The sequence below is a fragment of the Arvicola amphibius genome, chromosome 1, assembly GCF_903992535.2.
Source record: "Arvicola amphibius chromosome 1, mArvAmp1.2, whole genome shotgun sequence".
NCBI classification, from domain to species: domain Eukaryota; kingdom Metazoa; phylum Chordata; class Mammalia; order Rodentia; family Cricetidae; genus Arvicola; species Arvicola amphibius.
Genome location: NC_052047.1, coordinates 27,556,192 through 27,573,142, shown reverse-complemented (window position 1 = coordinate 27,573,142; position 16,951 = coordinate 27,556,192).

The following is a 16,951-nucleotide window of genomic DNA, read 5'->3' as shown; positions in this document are numbered from 1 at the left end:
GTTTTGTCGTTTGACAGGGACAACAGCAAGGCTCTACAGATGGTGACAGGGTAAATTATAAGAGCACAGCATGTGCCACACTGTTGACCTTTGGTAAGAAGTAGCTGATGGAGCGTCAAGCCAGGCAGGACCTCAGGGGCCACCGGTGTGGCTGCATGGTGACTGTGTGACCGGAATCAGGGCTGTGGTCTGTTTCTACATCAGCTACTAGGATGGGGGTTGTGAGTCCATAGAAGAACGCTTTGCAAACTGTGAGGCTAAAATCTCAAATATGGGTTCTAATACTGTACAGATATTCTTTCCTCCTTGCCCAGGAGAAAGAAAAAGAAGTGTTTGTTGTGCTGTGGTACTGCCGAGCACTTCCCCAAAGACAAGCTTTCAGTGGATCGGGCAGTGAGGGCAGGCAACATCGCCCTTTCCAGTCAAGTCTGACTCTATCTTTTGAATGAAATGGTATCGCTCACTAATAAATAAATAATAAATAACCCACCTGTACCAAGAATCCTTTCTTCTGACAGTGGGATGGTTTCCCTGCAACAAGGCTTTGCTCCCATAGCAACCTCCTTCCTTTATGTATTTTGGTGGTACCCTTTACCCAACATCCCTCCAGACACATCTCGATAAGTCCATTAGGAAGGGAACATGGAAGGCTGCGTGTTTAATGGGCATTTAAAGGGGGCACTGGAGCATACACCGAAGTGAGTCTTTAGAGTGGACACGGTGGCACCCAGAGGTTCCAGACAGCTTGTCTCTGCTACTGAAACCTCCCTGAGCAGGCGTCCCATGCGCCCGGCTCCTAAGCACCATCTGGCAGCCGCATCTTGAGCTCTGCCACTCTTGCATGTGATCCAGACAGCCCCGGTTCGCCTCTATCTAACGACACGAGCGTACTGACATTTATCATCCTCCACTCTCCAGAGCAGAGAGGCAGCCTGGCAGACGCAGGGGACATACATCTCTGTGGCATCGCACCCAGCAGCCGACATGGGGGATTACTCCTCCTCTGTCACCCCTTTGGCAGTGCTCCTTCGCTCAGCGCTAATGACAGTGACTAGCTTGTACTTTGAGCAAGGGGCTGAGAATCGCTCCAAAAACCCACGCTTCGTGCAAGCTCTTCTTTCTAGGATAAGACTACAACATTTACAGACTCCATTCACATTTTAGGTATACATATGTTTCTGGTTTTTTTTTAAAAATGAGGTGTTAATTGAGCCTGTACCTGTGCATGTGTGTTCACATATGGAAGTCTTGGATAAACAGCATATAAAAATACAGGTTATTTTCCTACAAACTATATCCTAATCTGGCACTCCGCAGCATGCTCACTCGGTATTTGGTTATTAGGACTTGGATTTTTTGTTTGCCAATATCGTTTGAAGGACAAAAATTGTGCTAATGAGCCAAAAACATTTTCCTTCTATTTAAACTCCTTGGTGCCCTAATGAGGCTATCAAATGAGCCCTGAGCAAAAGGGAAAAACATGACTCAACTTCTGGAGGCCCTGAAAATATTCTACGTAAACCAGTGCGTTCCCAAACACGGCCTCGTTTATTCAGGTGCTGCCTCGTTCTTCTGGTCTTTTTTGTTTTCCAGTCCCAGGCCATTGTTTGGAAGGTTGAACAATGCATCTTATGTAACCCAGGCTGTCCCAGGAGGAACCCCTCCCCCGGGTTATCAGTGGCTCTTGTTTATTCTGCACTTGGGGAGTCAAACAGCCTTAACTGGCCAGTGAGTCATGCTGTGGCCATGGCAGGAAGATGACGACAGCCTCCGCTTTTCAACTTCTAGAGAGACCAAGAAGGAAACGCTGGTGAGCAGGCAAAAGAGGCCGCCTGAGAAAGGAAGAAAGTACGAGCGTGGGCTTCTGTTGTGATGGGAGTGTCACCCTGAACCACAGAGCGGCTCACTGAGTGTCATCCAAGGTGAAAAGGAAGAGACCATCCTGAAGGAAGGAAGGCACAGGCAGAACTCAAATTTCTAGGACGAGTAGATTTTGCAAGACGCCGTCATGAGGCAGGAGGATTCTATCTAAATATATTTGATTTGGGGATGACTTTCCTGTCCATGGGTGTTGAGGAGGAGGGGGCAAGGGTGGTCTGTGAAGTAGGAAGAGAAAAACTCAGGGAAACTGTGAGCTGGAAGGAAGAAGGGTGACGATGGAAAACTCTTCCAGGCAAGAGAGCTGGGACCCTAGTCTCCCACTGGAAACTGCTCTGCCTTCTTATGCTACTTTAGGGCCAGGCTTTCTGTCATTTAAAAAAAGGCATGCCAAGTCTTCTTATAGGAGGATAATCCTAGCCCTGTGGATCAACAGCAAATAAATGCTAGCATATATTCATATTGTGGAAACATCAGGTAAGAGTCAGAAAGAATTTGAGCAATCTTCCAGGTAAATACGTTTTTCGGGGTCACTGTAAAAAAGATTGCGTGGCGAATTGGGCATTATCATACCCCACTGAGAGGGCTATAAACTGGTGAGATATTTCTGGGGGACAGCTTGGCAGTATGGACCAAAAGCCTCAAAATAGTGAATACCCTTTGCTCATCGGAGGGGTGAAGTGTCCAATAAACCTAGAGTCTTTTTCACAAGGAATAAGCAATTATGGCTCTTCTCAAAGACAGCAAAAGTTCCGTTCTTCCATTATTGTTTTTAACAGTAAAAACTTAAACCAATTTAAACTTTGACTAGAGGACTAGATGGCTAATTAGCATATGTTTGAATCAAAATCCCATATAGTCATTACATTAATATATAAGAGTATTAATTAGTGGGAGAACTACTCATGCTACATCATTCAATCACCGATGTTCTAAAACCATGTATCCAGTGTAATCTCATTTTTTTTGTATAAGACATTCATAAAATGATACATACTTAACTACTGAGAGAGGGTTGTTTTTATAGGTAGAACAATAGTTTCATTTTCTTTCTCGCATTTATTTTTGACGTACAACTTTCTATTAAAAGTTATTGTATTAATTTTGAGTGCTGATTCCCTGCACCTAGATCTCCCTGGTTGATCTCTGTGCTGTCTGTCACCTAGTGTATCAGTGTCTTCTCCTCTCACGACGTGGCTCTGCACTCACTCCATCTGCACGTCCCGCGTCCCTGTCTTTGAGTTCATCATTCCCCATCACTGGAACCTCAATGATCCCAGTTTCACCGCTCCACTCTCTGACTAGTCCCTGTCTTTCTTAGCCTCGGCTATTCCTCGAAGCCTTCAGATCCACAGACATGAAAAATACCTGAGCCTTCACCTCTGCCATGTCCTCTCTGCCTTCGCCTCTGCCATGTCCCCCCCCCCCCCGCCTTCAGCTCTGCCATGCCCTCTCTTCCCTCCTAGCTCAACTTAGTTTTCACGATCAATGATTAAATGTTTCCTGCCCAGACACCTGTGTCATTTAGCCTCATCTCCTTTTCTTTTCCCATCCTATACATCAACTTTAAAAAAAAGATTTATTTTTTTAAGTGTATAAGTGCTTACCTGCATGTATATCTGTGCCCTACAAACACGCCTGGTACCTACAGAGGCCAAAAGAAGGTGTTGGGTCCCCTGAAACTAGAGCTACAGAGGATTTTAAGCTGACATGTGGGTTCTGGTAATAGAACCTGGGTTCTCAGCTAGAGCAACAAGTGTTAGCTGCTGAGCCATCTCTCCAGCCCCAACAGAGATTTCCCAAAAGGCATTGGTATTTTGGAAAAGCAGAACACTGGTTGGGAATACTTGCCCCACACTTATTTATGGCCATGTTCAACAAGGTCCAGGCAAGAAGTTATTGGCCTTTGTTTTATTTTTGAGACAGGGTCTCAACATGTAGCTTTGGCGGGCCTCTAACTCACAATGTAGACCGAGCTGGCTTTGAACTCACAGAAACTAGCCTGCCTCTGCCTCCTGGGTGCTGGGGTTACAGGTGTCATCTATGACAGGTTTAAAATATGGTCTTTAACTTCATTGGCATGCCTCCTAGTGAGAGGCTAGGGACCTTCCTTTCCTGACTCTCAGGTTGGCCTTGTTGAGTCACCAATGGGTTCTGGCAGCTCCCATGACTGCTCATGTGGAACACTCGCTCTTGGGCCATGGACACCATCGGTAAGGCAGCCTTAGCCTGGGGATCATAGATAAGATGGCGGTCCCTAGCTAACAGCCCACACTGAGCTTTCAACTTATAGCCAGCACCTACTTGCCAACGATGCCCTGGGTAATGTCACAGGGAATGCAGGTAAACTGTCCCCACCAAGATCTGCCCATATTAAAGAGTTAGGAACAAATTGATGTTGAATCATTAACCTTTGGCACAGACTGCTGCACAGGTGTAGAGGCTCTGCCAGTGCAATACCATCACTCCCGGTTGGTCACTCGGCTGTCCTTGCTGCTCCCTGAGCATGCAAAATGTCCTTGTCTGCGAGCCGCGGCACTTTCTTGACTTCTATGTCCAGTATACTCACTAGTCCCAATCTCTCTCCCTTGCTCTCTTACTCTCACTCCTGCTCACTTAGACACACACACACACACACACACACACACACGCACACATGCACACACACACACACACACACACACACACGCACGCATGCACACACACACACACACACATACACGCACGCACACACGCGCGCACACACACACACACACACACACACACACACACACACGCACGCACGCACGCACGCACGCACGCACACACCACTCTTGAGTCGTTAATCACTGTTATCTTTCCAGGAAGGCCTTCCCTCCTAAACTGGCAAACCACACGGCTGTCCCAGCCCTGCCCCCCTTCACCCGTTTTCTCCAGAGAAGCCATCAGCATCTGATACACTACATGGTTTACTTCTTTGGCTAAACCTCAGGGTGACAGGAACCATCTGTGTCACCCCTGCTGATTCTCTGTGTTGAGGACAGTGTTTCTCTCATGGTGCCTCCTCACCCAAGAGGCACGACGGCATCCTTGGGGCAGATGCGCAGGGCCTTACAAGTTTGTCCCCTCCCTCCCACCCTATCTGCTCTTCAGGAACTGACCTCACTCCTCATGCTGTCCACGCCCCCTGGACTCTGGAAGTCAGAGACCCCAGGTGTCTTCCGCACTGGAAGGTGTTCTCCTCTGTCTGGAGAGAAAATCTTTGTATGGTATCCTGTGCTCATTTCACACCAGGGATGACTGTGAAACTTTAGGCTCAGAATTCCAGGCTTTATTGCGTGTGTGTGTGTGTGTGTGTGTTTGTATGTATGTGTGTATATATGTGTGTGTGTGAATGTGTGTGTATATATGTATGTGTATATGTGTGTTTGTATGTGTATATGTGTATGTATATATGTGTATGTGAATGCGCGTGTATGTGTGTGTATATATGTGTGTATGCGTGTGTATGTGTGTGTATATATGTGTGTATGTGTGTGTATGTGTGTGCATATGTGTGTGTACATGTGTGTATATGTGTGTGTGTGAATGTGTGTGTGTATTTGTGTGTGTCGGGGGAGGGGAGGAGAAAAGCATCATTCACCTGTGTGGATCTATGTGGAGGCCAGGGTTTTTGTTGAGATATTTTCACAATTACTTTTCCACTTTATTTTTTTAGGCGAGGCTCTTTCACAGAAGCTGGAAATGACTGCTTACAGAAGATCCCAAAGAGTCCCCTGCCTCTGCCCCCTCACACTGGGGTTACAGATGTGAGTAGCGACGCCCAGTTTTTACACGGGTGCTGAGGATCTGAACCCAGTTCCTCACATTTGTTCAGTGATCCCTTTCACCACTGAGTTCTCCCCCCCCCCCAGTTCCTTCAAGCTTCGTTTCTACGAGCAAAAATGATAAGAACTTAAAGTAAATAATGAATGAGCAAGGATGAAATCAACGCAGCACTCCGGCCGCTGACCGCTGTGTAACGGCCACCCCCAAAGTCAGACTCTACAAATGATATCATTTACTTACTGTGTTCCAAGCTGCAGTCTGAACAGGTCTAAGTAAAGGCAGCTTGTGTCTGCGCCACATGCTGTCAGCTGGGGCAGATCAATCCAAAGCTGTCATGTGTGCCTGCACGTTCGTGCTTTTAGCGTGTCAGGAATCCTCCTCCATCTCACAGAGTCTGGCTTTCAAGCATTGTTAGGCTTTATTCTCAAAACAATTCTTGGAAGCTATGAGAACCCACTCGCCTTCCTCAGGTTGAATGGCCAAGGAAGCAAAGAGCGCCTCTGACCCATGAGTGGAGACCCTCACGTGGCCATGTATGACCATTGAAAACCGTATCAGTGTGTTCCAAAAATTTTAAATTATTTTTTAAAAAAAGCATATTTATATTCATTCTTGAAGAATTCCATGCAACATGCATTAATCATATTTACCCCCACTCCTCCCAGACCCTCTCAGATTCACCCCTACTGCCCCCAGATAGCCCACCAAGTCCAGTTTGTTCTGCCCATATATTCATGGGTGCAAGGCCATCACTGCAGCTTGGTTGACCTACCAGGGACCACGACCTTAAAGAAATCTGACTGTTCCTCCCTCAGAAGCCACCAACAGTCAATGACACCTCAAGGGTGTGAACTAACAAATGCCTGCCCACTCCAGGCTGGAATGTTGACCAGATTGATCTTGGGAAGGTCTTTCGTAGGCAACCACAGCTGCTGTGACTTCCTGGGTGCCACAGTCCTGTCATGTCCAGACATCGGTGCTTCACTCTGGTCCTTCCCCCACCTCAAGCTGACTCTTCTCTTATGGTTCCTGGGCCTGGGCTGTGTGCAATACAGAGGTTCCAACTGTGGCTGAGGTCTCTGCTGATCTCTCTGCACCTTGGCCAGTTGTGCTCAGGTGCTTTGTATACCTATTGCATTTTGTTCATTTACTAGTTCCCTTAATGAGGGAAAAATGGAATTATCTCTTGTTCTATGCCTATTTTTAAAAAGCATTGATGACGTATATGAATCTTTCAGTAAATAGGTAGATAAATTAATCAAGAATTGTCACTAAATTTATGATGGACAAATGTATTGTTGACTTTTGATAGGAGCACTTCACATGAACAACGTTTTTATTTATTTTTATTTTTTAAACATTTAAATTTTTTAATAGCAGTGGATAGGTTCACTAATGCCACAGTATTTATGTAAAAGAAAACCAAAAGGAGTTGATTCTCTCCTTTATGTTGTCATCTAATTTTTTATATTTTTAAAAAGAAAATGATATGAAAAGTATAAATATAAATGATATAAAAAGTATACATATCTATGACACAAACAAAATGAAGAATTGTTTAAAGATTTACTTAGTTTTATTTTATACATGTGAATAGTTGGCTTGCATGTATGTATGTGCACTGTGTGAGTGCCTGGGGCCCATGGAAGCTGGAAGATGGTGTCAAATTCTCTGGAACTTGAGCTGCAGATGGTTGTGAGCCATCATATGAGTGACAGTATTTGAACCCGTGTCATCTGAAAGAGCAGCAAGCTCACCTAGAGGTCGTCTCCTCAGCCCCGCTTTCTTGTGTGTCCATGGGCTGTCGGGATGGCGCAGCAGGTAAAGGTGTCCACTAGAGCCTGACGAGCTGAGCTCAGTCCCTGCAACCCACATCCTTATGGGTAAAATAAAAATAAATAAATCTTCTTTTAAAATCCTTTGTTTTTTTAGATCCTAATATAATTACCTCATTTCCCTCTTTTCTCTCTCTAAATCCTCCATGTACCTGCCCCTTTGCTCTCTTTCAAATTCATGATTCCTTTGAAAAATTGTTGTGATGTGTGTGTGTGTGTGTCATAGGGAAACATACATACCCACACCCGCACGTAACTGCAAAGGGGCTGGAGAGATGGTTGCTCTTCCGAAAGACCTGGGTTCAATTCCCAGCACCCACATGGCAGTTCCCAGCTTTCTGTTATTCCACTTCTGGAGAACCCTACACCCTCACACAGACATACATGCAAGCAAAACACCAGTGCACAGAAAATAAAAATAAGTCATTTAAAAAAATGCTGAAAGCTTACGAGATGTCAGTGATATTTTGGTTCTATAGAGTAGTAAATCAAGACACACTGAGATCCCCAGCTGGGAAAGTGGCAGGCACTCAAAAATTTGGGTTTCTTACGTCAGTCTTCACATAGGCCCCAGGTGGTTGGCTGATGAGGCAGGGAAGATGTCAGAGCCTGAGTTTGTGAGGGGAGCACGGCATCTATAGAAGCTGATTCCTAAGCTGGACCCTGAAGGGCAAATAAGAATGGAGTCTAATGAAACAGCTGAGCAGTGTTCATGAGGCTGGGTTTCCAAGGGTTCCAGACAGTATACTAGGGGCAGGGAAGCCAAAGAAATAGAAGATTTGGCCCTTGACTTACAGACAGTTAAATTGTTAAAACCGACGTGTTAGCAGCTAGCATAAAAGTGCGTACGTTGGTCCAGGAAGGTAGAGGAAGTCAGAATCAAGGTCAGGTCATTAGTTCATTGAGGGCAAATGAGGTGGCCTTTGAGGTAAGAGCTGAAGGAAGAGGAAGAGCTGGTCAAATAAACAAGGAGTGGAAGGTACATCTCTGGCGGAGGAAATAACATATTCAGTGAACAAATTTTTTAAAAAAAATCTCCTGCTTGCTATATGCAAGTTAATTTCATTTTTTATGCCTCAATTTCCCTCCTGATAATTGGGTATAATGATTGCACTTCTCTAAACATTCCTACAAGCGCGAAAGTGATAAACACTTGTAAAGCATTTAGAGCAACGTCAGTGCATTCTAAGTCCCGTGCGAGCTTTGCTAAAGATAATAAGCTGACTGCTAACCAAACTCTTAAGTCTCTTACATGAACTGCATGCCAAGCCAGTCTCCTTCAGTCTAAAATCCTGCCATCCGTTGCTTCTGCCCAGAGAAGATGCCAGACTTGGCATTTAACCCCACTGAAATTCCTTCTGGATGCCCGGGGGCTTTTATTTCCTTCCCACACCGGATCCCGCTCACCCAGTCCCTGATGCAGAAGGAACATGGGAAAGGAGTCCAGGGTGAGCTGAGCATGAATCCTGTGGTCATCAAGATGCGCCAGGGTCTTCACACTTGCGCCCGACCAGCTCTAAGTGTCTCTAATTACATTTCAATGGAGCATAGAGTCAAAATTTGACAAGCACATAAACTTAATAGCTGATCTGCAAACATAATTAGCACCAAACTGATCTGTAACTGCCAGAGAATAAACCCACGGGGCTGTTGTCCAAAGTCCTCCAGTTAAAAAGAAGGTGTGAGGGCTGAGGTTGTGAAGATGAAGCCACTAGGGCCACCATGGAGCTGAGTGTCTGCCCCATTTGGGGCTCTGGACACAATTCAGGGAAGCAAGTCATCCGAAGGCATCACTGGAATCCTGTTTGGCTGTTCCAATGCAGGAGATAAGAAAAGGAATCAACGGGGGAAATGTAAGATGCGGAACTATAAAAATAAACCCGTGTCCCTGACATCTGTGTTTGTAAATGCACGCTCCGTTTAAAGTGGTGGTCTTCCCTCTGCAGGGCCAATACCAAGATGACATCCTCCGCGTTTGGTTTTTCCTTTGGCCCTCCCTCATCAGAGGGCTTTCCCAGAGACCTCTTCACTTCCAGCTTTTGTTTGATGTTCTCCATATAAGAGTGGTCAGGATTGTTGACGTTATGGATGGGGGATTTCAGAAAGTCAGCCTCTCACCTCCTCCACTGTTCGGCTGCTGAGGTGAGTGTGTGCTCCCTCGTCTCAGATGGAATCCTTCCCGGCCCCTTACGCAGGGAGTGCCACTGTGGGCAATCCCAGAACAGGTCTGAATCAAATAAATGACACATGACGGGGTGGCCAGATGTTCAAGAGTGAGAACGGGAGCTAAGTTCACACAATTGTTCTGCCTGCCTCCTCGCTTCCCGCCAGGGTTCTTTCCTGTGGGCTGCAGATCTTGCTGCCAGCAGCTCAGCTCTGCTGGCCTCCACCAGCCCAGCCTGTGCTCCAGGGGCCGCCCAGCCTGAGCTCCAGGGGCCGCTCACAGTCTGCCTTCCTTTTCCTGTGCAGCTGGTGTTTGCAGAAGGACACGATTTGGAAGTTGATTTATTTACTTTGCTGTATTTTTTTTATGAATGGACATAAATATCTGTTTGCTCAAACAATCAGTCAACTCCAGTGATACGTTTAGAATTTAGCAGAAAAACACCCTTGGTGTGCATGTGGAGCCCTAAGACTTGGGGTCTGGGAATGCTCAAATAAACTGTTTCACTCAGAGCCAAGTCAGAGAATTTGTTGCATCTTCAAATACAAGCCCAGCTGAACGGTGCATGTCCTCTGCAGCCTGGGGCTCGTGAATGAAGCAACACTTTGAATTGTGGACGACCATGGCTGAAGTTCCCGTCACTTCCTTTTGTCTCTGTTGCCCTCACTTGGAGACTTTCAGGATGTTTGCATGGACTCAACTACACAGAGAGGGAATATTCCAGACAGAGCCTCCTCCTCTTGAGCTAGCTCCTCTCCACAAACCCCTTTTAAAAAGCCCGAAGATCTGAGACACAAACATGGAGCTCACAGGAACGCCAGATGGACTGGGACAGACTCGCTTCCTTTAAAGAGTTTATTCATCGCCTTTAATCCCAGCACTCGGGAGGCAGAGGCAGGCAGATCTCTGTGAGTTCGAGACCAGCCTAGTCTACAAGAGTTAGTTCCAGGACAAGCTCTAAAGCTGCAGAGAAACCCTGTCTTGAAAAACAAACAAACAAACAAAAAAGAGTTTATTCATAATGTTGAAAGCAACGAAGAAAGCCTTAAGGCACAGTCAGCCAAAAGCCACCCTCTCCTGCTTCTGCCGAATCAGCCTGCCAGAAGAAAACAATCACATTTATAGAGTATTCTTTTAGAGGCATCCTACATAGATATAACATTCAAAGATAGGTTTGTGCCTTAGATATACAGATAATAGCATACAATACATTGTTCTGTTTCTGCTTCTCCCCTCCCTCCCCAGAACAATACATCAGACTGTCATTCCCCCCCCCCCCCCCATGAAGCTGTCAGGAGAGAAGCCGCTCTTCAGCTCAGTGAGCTACATCTGGTTCTGGCTTGTTGTACTGACAATGAGCACGGTGCCAAGTCAAACTCAGCCTTCTCCACAGTTATTCCCAGCCCCAAAAGACAGAGGTCCTACTCAAAAACCTTAAAACTTCTATTGGCAGCAAGTAGGGAGTGGGCCCAGGAGACAAGGAAGGCCTAATCGTGCTGAATAGAATGTGGTATGAACGGACAGTTTGAAAGGAGAGGCACTTGGCAGTCTTGCAAAAGGGAAGTCCGTTGCTTCCTTCTCTGCGTTGGTAAGCAGAACAAACTCACCTGCTGTGGGGGCAATGTTTTTGCCAGGCAGGGCTCTTCAAGGGTCGCTCAGTTACTAAAGTGCTGGCTGAGCAGGCCAGCAGAGGCATACATCTCTGACCCCTGCCCTGGGGAGGCAGAGACAGGCAGATTTCCTGACGTTCATTGGCCCCTAGCCTAGGCCAATCAAAGAGCTCCATTGCTGGGAGAGACCCTGTCTCCAAGGAGTAAAGTGGACGGTGATGGAGGCTGACACCCTCTGGCCTCCACGTGTAGCACCTGCTCACACACAGGCACACACACAAATGTGTGCACGCAGCACGTAGGCACACACCCCCACACAAACAAGCAGATACACCCACTTGTACACTTAAAAAAATAAAAACAAGTGATTAATTAATTAAAAATATCTCTAGGAAAAGCATGGCCTTAACAATGTGAGGCAGACAGAAGTAGGACAGGTTTTGGAATGAGGCAGATATGGGTGTTAATGCTCATATACCAGATATTGGTAGATGCAAGTTGTTTAACCTCACAGGGTTATACACACACACACACACACCCCATATTTTTACATGTATAAATATATAATATATATTATACATAATATATGTTTAGTAGAAATGCATGCCTGATGGTGTGGTTAAGACAATTTTTGTGTTTTAAAATTGGGATAACTGAGCATGGTGGTAGACTGAGACAACCCTGCCACTTGAAGAGCTGCGGAGGAGGACAGGAGTTCAAGGTCCTCCATTACATAGCAAGGTCGAGGCCTCCCTGGCTACATGAGGCTTTTTCCTCAGGCGAGACAGACGCTAGCTGTAACTGTGTTACTGCTGCGCATCAAACAACCACACACACTCTCGGCACACACACTCTCGGCACACACACTCTCGGCACACACACTCCTCTCGGCACACACACTCTCGGCACACACACTCTCGGCACACACACTCTCGGCACACACACTCTCGGCACACACACTCCTCTCGGCACACACACTCTCGGCACACACACTCTCGGCACACACACTCCTCTCGGCACACACACTCTCGGCACACACACTCTCGGCACACACACTCTCGGCACACACACTCCTCTCGGCACACACACTCTCGGCACACACACTCTTGGCACACACACTCTCGGCACACACACTCCTCTCGGCACACACACTCTCGGCACACACACTCTCGGCACACACACTCCTCTCGGCACACACACTCCTCTCGGCACACACACTCTCGGCACACACACTCTCGGCACACACACTCGCTTCTCCACTGTGGCTGCACTCAGCTACTCTCACCCACGTTGGTCTAGCAACAATGACCCGAGGACACGGTCACAGCGGAAGGTAGAACATAGGAAGGCTGGTGGCAGTGAACCATGTATCATAGCCTTGGCTTATAGCTAAAACATCATATTGGCAAGGCTCAAGTCAGTGTAGTAAGAAGAATGGCTAACCACGGCCCAGATAGGGTACACCACCCCTGGGACAGTCCCCAGTACGTAGCAACATACAAAATTAAGCCTTATCACTTTGGTATCTAATAGAGAAGAAATGACACCAAATTCATGATGGTTCCCAAATAGATAATGAAACTATTTTTTTTTAAAAAAAATATTTAAAAGTCAGTTTGTAATTTTGTTCTAATCAGAGTTGACATATATAGATCCTTGGTATGAACTTGAAAACAGGTGTCCCTTCTAAGCAGATGTACCTTCAGGGCTTCAACAGCTTGGCACAGGTATAGCAACAAAATCTTCCTTCCATGAGGACAACATCAGCTTTTCACAGAGCCCATGGCTGGAGGCTGGGTGGCAGGAGAATGGCCCCCTCAGCTGGACTCACTGGGCAGTGTACAGCCTGAGCCCCGTATGCAGTACTACTGCTTCTGAGAGAGGAAGGTAGCTCCGAGTCTCGTCCTGTATGTGGCTCTGTGTCTGAGTCCAGACCCAGGAGACATGGTGACCTAGCAGCTTGATCCAAGCTACAAGCTGGCACCACAGGGAAATGTCCGGGCTCACACTTTAATTTCTTTCATCCTGATTGACAGGATAAGACAGGAAGGAAGGGGAGGGACTTCTGAAGAAGCTTTATAAGACACCAAAATTAAAAGCCTGTGAGTGGATATACCACTTCTGGGGAGTGGGGTACAAGTCGGTAACTTAGGGAGGCGTGTCTCAGGGTGGAAGACTCTGCTGTGTGCACATGGAAGTAACGGGAGAAAGAAAGATGTAGGGTTCTATCGCAAGTTTCGTATTTGGAGATTGACTGGTGAAAAGGTTTGAAAGCAATGATCCCCCTGGACAGAATACTAAGTTTCTCACCAAAGTCTTGTAGACCTTAATCCTAGAGGGGGTGGGGAAAGACAGAACGGGCAGAGGGAGAGAAGTGGGGAGGAAACACCCAGCAGAGAAGGAGGAGGAGAGGGAAGAGGAGAAGGAAGAGGGTGAGAAAGGAGGAAGACAGTGGCTGTCTGCTCTGCTTCCCGGTAACAAGCCTAGGGCTTGATACACACAATGTGAGTGTATGTGTGTGGGAAGGAAGAGGGCAGAGTGGTTGTGACAATGACCTCTGTGACACTGGGGATAGCATCCCCCAGAGAATGGCAGGACATGTCTAGTCCCCAGCAAGCACTTGCACATCTTACTGGCAGAGCCAGCACATCCTCCCCTCAGCATTACTCTCCCATCTGGTCCATCCTTGCTTATCAGCATCTGCGATCTGCAGCCTCCCCCACAGGCGTAGCAAAGACGAGTGTCCCTGGCTCGCTTGTCCTCCGATGTCTTTGGTTTTCCTGTTTGCTTGCATTAAGAGTCTGTTAGATACTTCCTCTGAGGCCTACTTGCCAGCTGACTTGGGAGTGTTTGAGAATGCGCTCAGAGCCCCTAGCCCCAGTGACACCGCAATGACACGCTGAGCTTCCCTGAGCAAGGCTGGAACGGTCATATCTCCCCTGGAGATGGGAATGACAGGAGCTGCACCTGCTGTGGACACAAAGGCTCCTGGAAAGAGTCCTCCCTGTGGGACCATCCTTGGATGCTGTCCAGAAACAAGGCTCAGCGTCTTGCTCCTCTTTAAGATGTGGCTGGGTCTAGTCAGATCCAAAGCGCCCACTCTGAGGAGTGAGGTCCATCCCTGGGCCACACAGACCCTTCCAGAACTATCCAGGACCCAGCTGCTGGTGCGGGGGATTCAACATTCTGGGAATGGCATGTTTATTTCAAAACAATCGTGAGGCTTGATTTGATATAGTGAAAGAAATTAGTGCTTGCTGAATACGGCCCAATTATTACTGCATTATTCATCCAGATTAGCAGCTGCCATTGGCTGGGAGGCAGTCAGGACATTTCAGTCTGTTCAGCTGAAAAGCACTGTGGCTATGGGGCTACCCCTCCCCCACCTCCAAGCCAGATGACCCCTCCCGGACTGGGTGACCTTCACAGTAAGGGGGAATGGAATTATTTTAGTGTCAACTGGAAGGGGACAAACTAAGGTTTGGTGGGGAGAGCTCCCAAGTTAGCAGTCACCTTGATGCTCTTGATACTTGATGTGGGAGTCCCCTCTGTGTGCTGTGATTACTATTAATGAATAAAGAAACTGCCTTGGCCTATTGATAGGGCAGAACTTAGATAGGCAAGGAAGATGGAACTAAATGCTGGGAGAAAGAAGGGTGGAGTCAGAGACGCCTTGGATCCACCACCAGAGATAGAAGTGCTGGAACTTTGCTGGTAGGCCACGACCTCATGGTGATAAACAGATTAATAGAAATGGGTTAAATTAAAATGTAAGAGTTAGCCAATAAGAAATTAGAGCTAATGGGCCAAGCAGTGTTTTAAGTAATACAGTTTCTGTGTGGTTATTTCGGTTCTGGGCAGCTGGGACAAGCAAGCAGCCTTCCTGTTACAGATACCTACGTTAGATTAAGTCTGGGGTCCATATTTTGAAAACATAATAAACTATAACATGCTGTAGGGAAATAGAGCCCCAGCACTTTCTGATCTTCTAATAGACCATTCAACTTAATATGTGAGTTTACACCCTAAGTAAACAGTCAAAAACCCTCTCTGCTCCTAGGAGCAATGACTGAGGACAGAGATTATCTGATCATCATTAGGGAGCAAGGTAGGTTTGGCCCAAGTTTGTATGTTGGAGCCCAAACCCCCACTGCCCAAGAGTGGGGCTGTATTTGGAAATCCAGACTTCAAAGAGGTGATTAAAATGACTGTTGAGTAGATGCTCAACTGTTCAGGATTATCCAGGGAAAGAGGAGAGATACATGGGCACACCTACACACACACACACACACACACATACACACACACACACACTACAGAAAATTGTCTCACCCAGTTAGGGAGACCAGAAAATTCCAAAGCTGATGGGCTGCAGGATAAGCTGGAGGCCCTGGAAACTAATAGTACAGTTCCAATCCAAGCAAAAAGCAAAAGTCTGAATACCCAAGAGAAGTAAAAGTATAAGTTCAGGCCTGAAGGCTGCCAAGTAGAAGCTCGGAGAGAGCCAGTGTTTCAGTGAGCTCCCAAGGTTGACAAAAGTCAAGGTCCTGGGCCAAAGGCTATCAGCCAGGAAGAATTCCTTCTTACTGAAAGGAGAGAAAAACTTTTTGTTGGCTTTCAATTGATTGGATGAGACCCCTCACAGAAGGAAGAGAAATCAGCTTTACTTAGTCTACTGATGTGAATGCCTATCGCATCGAGAAGAAGCCTCCTGCAGAGCTCCAGAAAAAGGTTGGACATGAGAGCATCTCATGGTCCACTTAAGTAGATACATGATATTAACTTAGCCATAGTCCACTCTGATTGTTGTCCCTATCAAAATAAAAAATCTGAGCACTCAGACATCAGGGGCATGTGCGTATAAAGACCACATGAGGACACATCAAGGGGACAAAGAGAAGGACTTCAGAAGACACACACCTGCTGGCCACTTGAATTTCTGCTTTCAGAGCTGTGAGAAAATGTGTTTGATGCTAAGACACCAAGCCTGTGGTATTTTTTTTAGGTGGTATTAGAAAACCAACCCCCTGTCCTGCAAGACCAAGAGTAGGTGCCCTCTGGTAGTGGTCCTGCAGCCTGGTGTTCCTAGGCACATGTCTTCTTCACAATTGTTTTGGCTTTTTCTTATGCATTGGTCCCATGAGCACAAATGTGAAATGCTACCACCTTCTGGGAAAGAAGCAGGGGTCAGGGGTGGGGAGTTTCTCCTGTGGGATTTCAAGAAAGAAAGAGCACTCAAATGCACAACTGCTCCATGATTTGTATTTTATGACCACCCTGTCCTGTTAGAGAAGCTCAAAAATCCAAAGTCTTTTTGTCAGACTTTAAGGTAAGTGAAGACAAGGGAGGAAACACAGGGTGGGTGCTGGTCTGCAGGCTGTCCTGCAGCTTGGTCGGAGGACATGACTTCCCACTGGGAAAGTGGCACCTGGTGGATACTCCACAGAACCTTTGGGACTGCAATGGCCCAAAGACGGTTTTCTGAAATGGTATCAGTTGGGTTTTCTGCCCCTCCTGAAGTGTCCTTGGTACCATGGGGGATGCCTTGGTGTTTACTGTGTCTTGTTGCTATAAGGTCCCATGAATTCTACCTGAGCCTGGGTCATGGGCACGGACCCTCTCGGTAAGAGCAGCTCTAGGCAGACCAGTCAGTCACA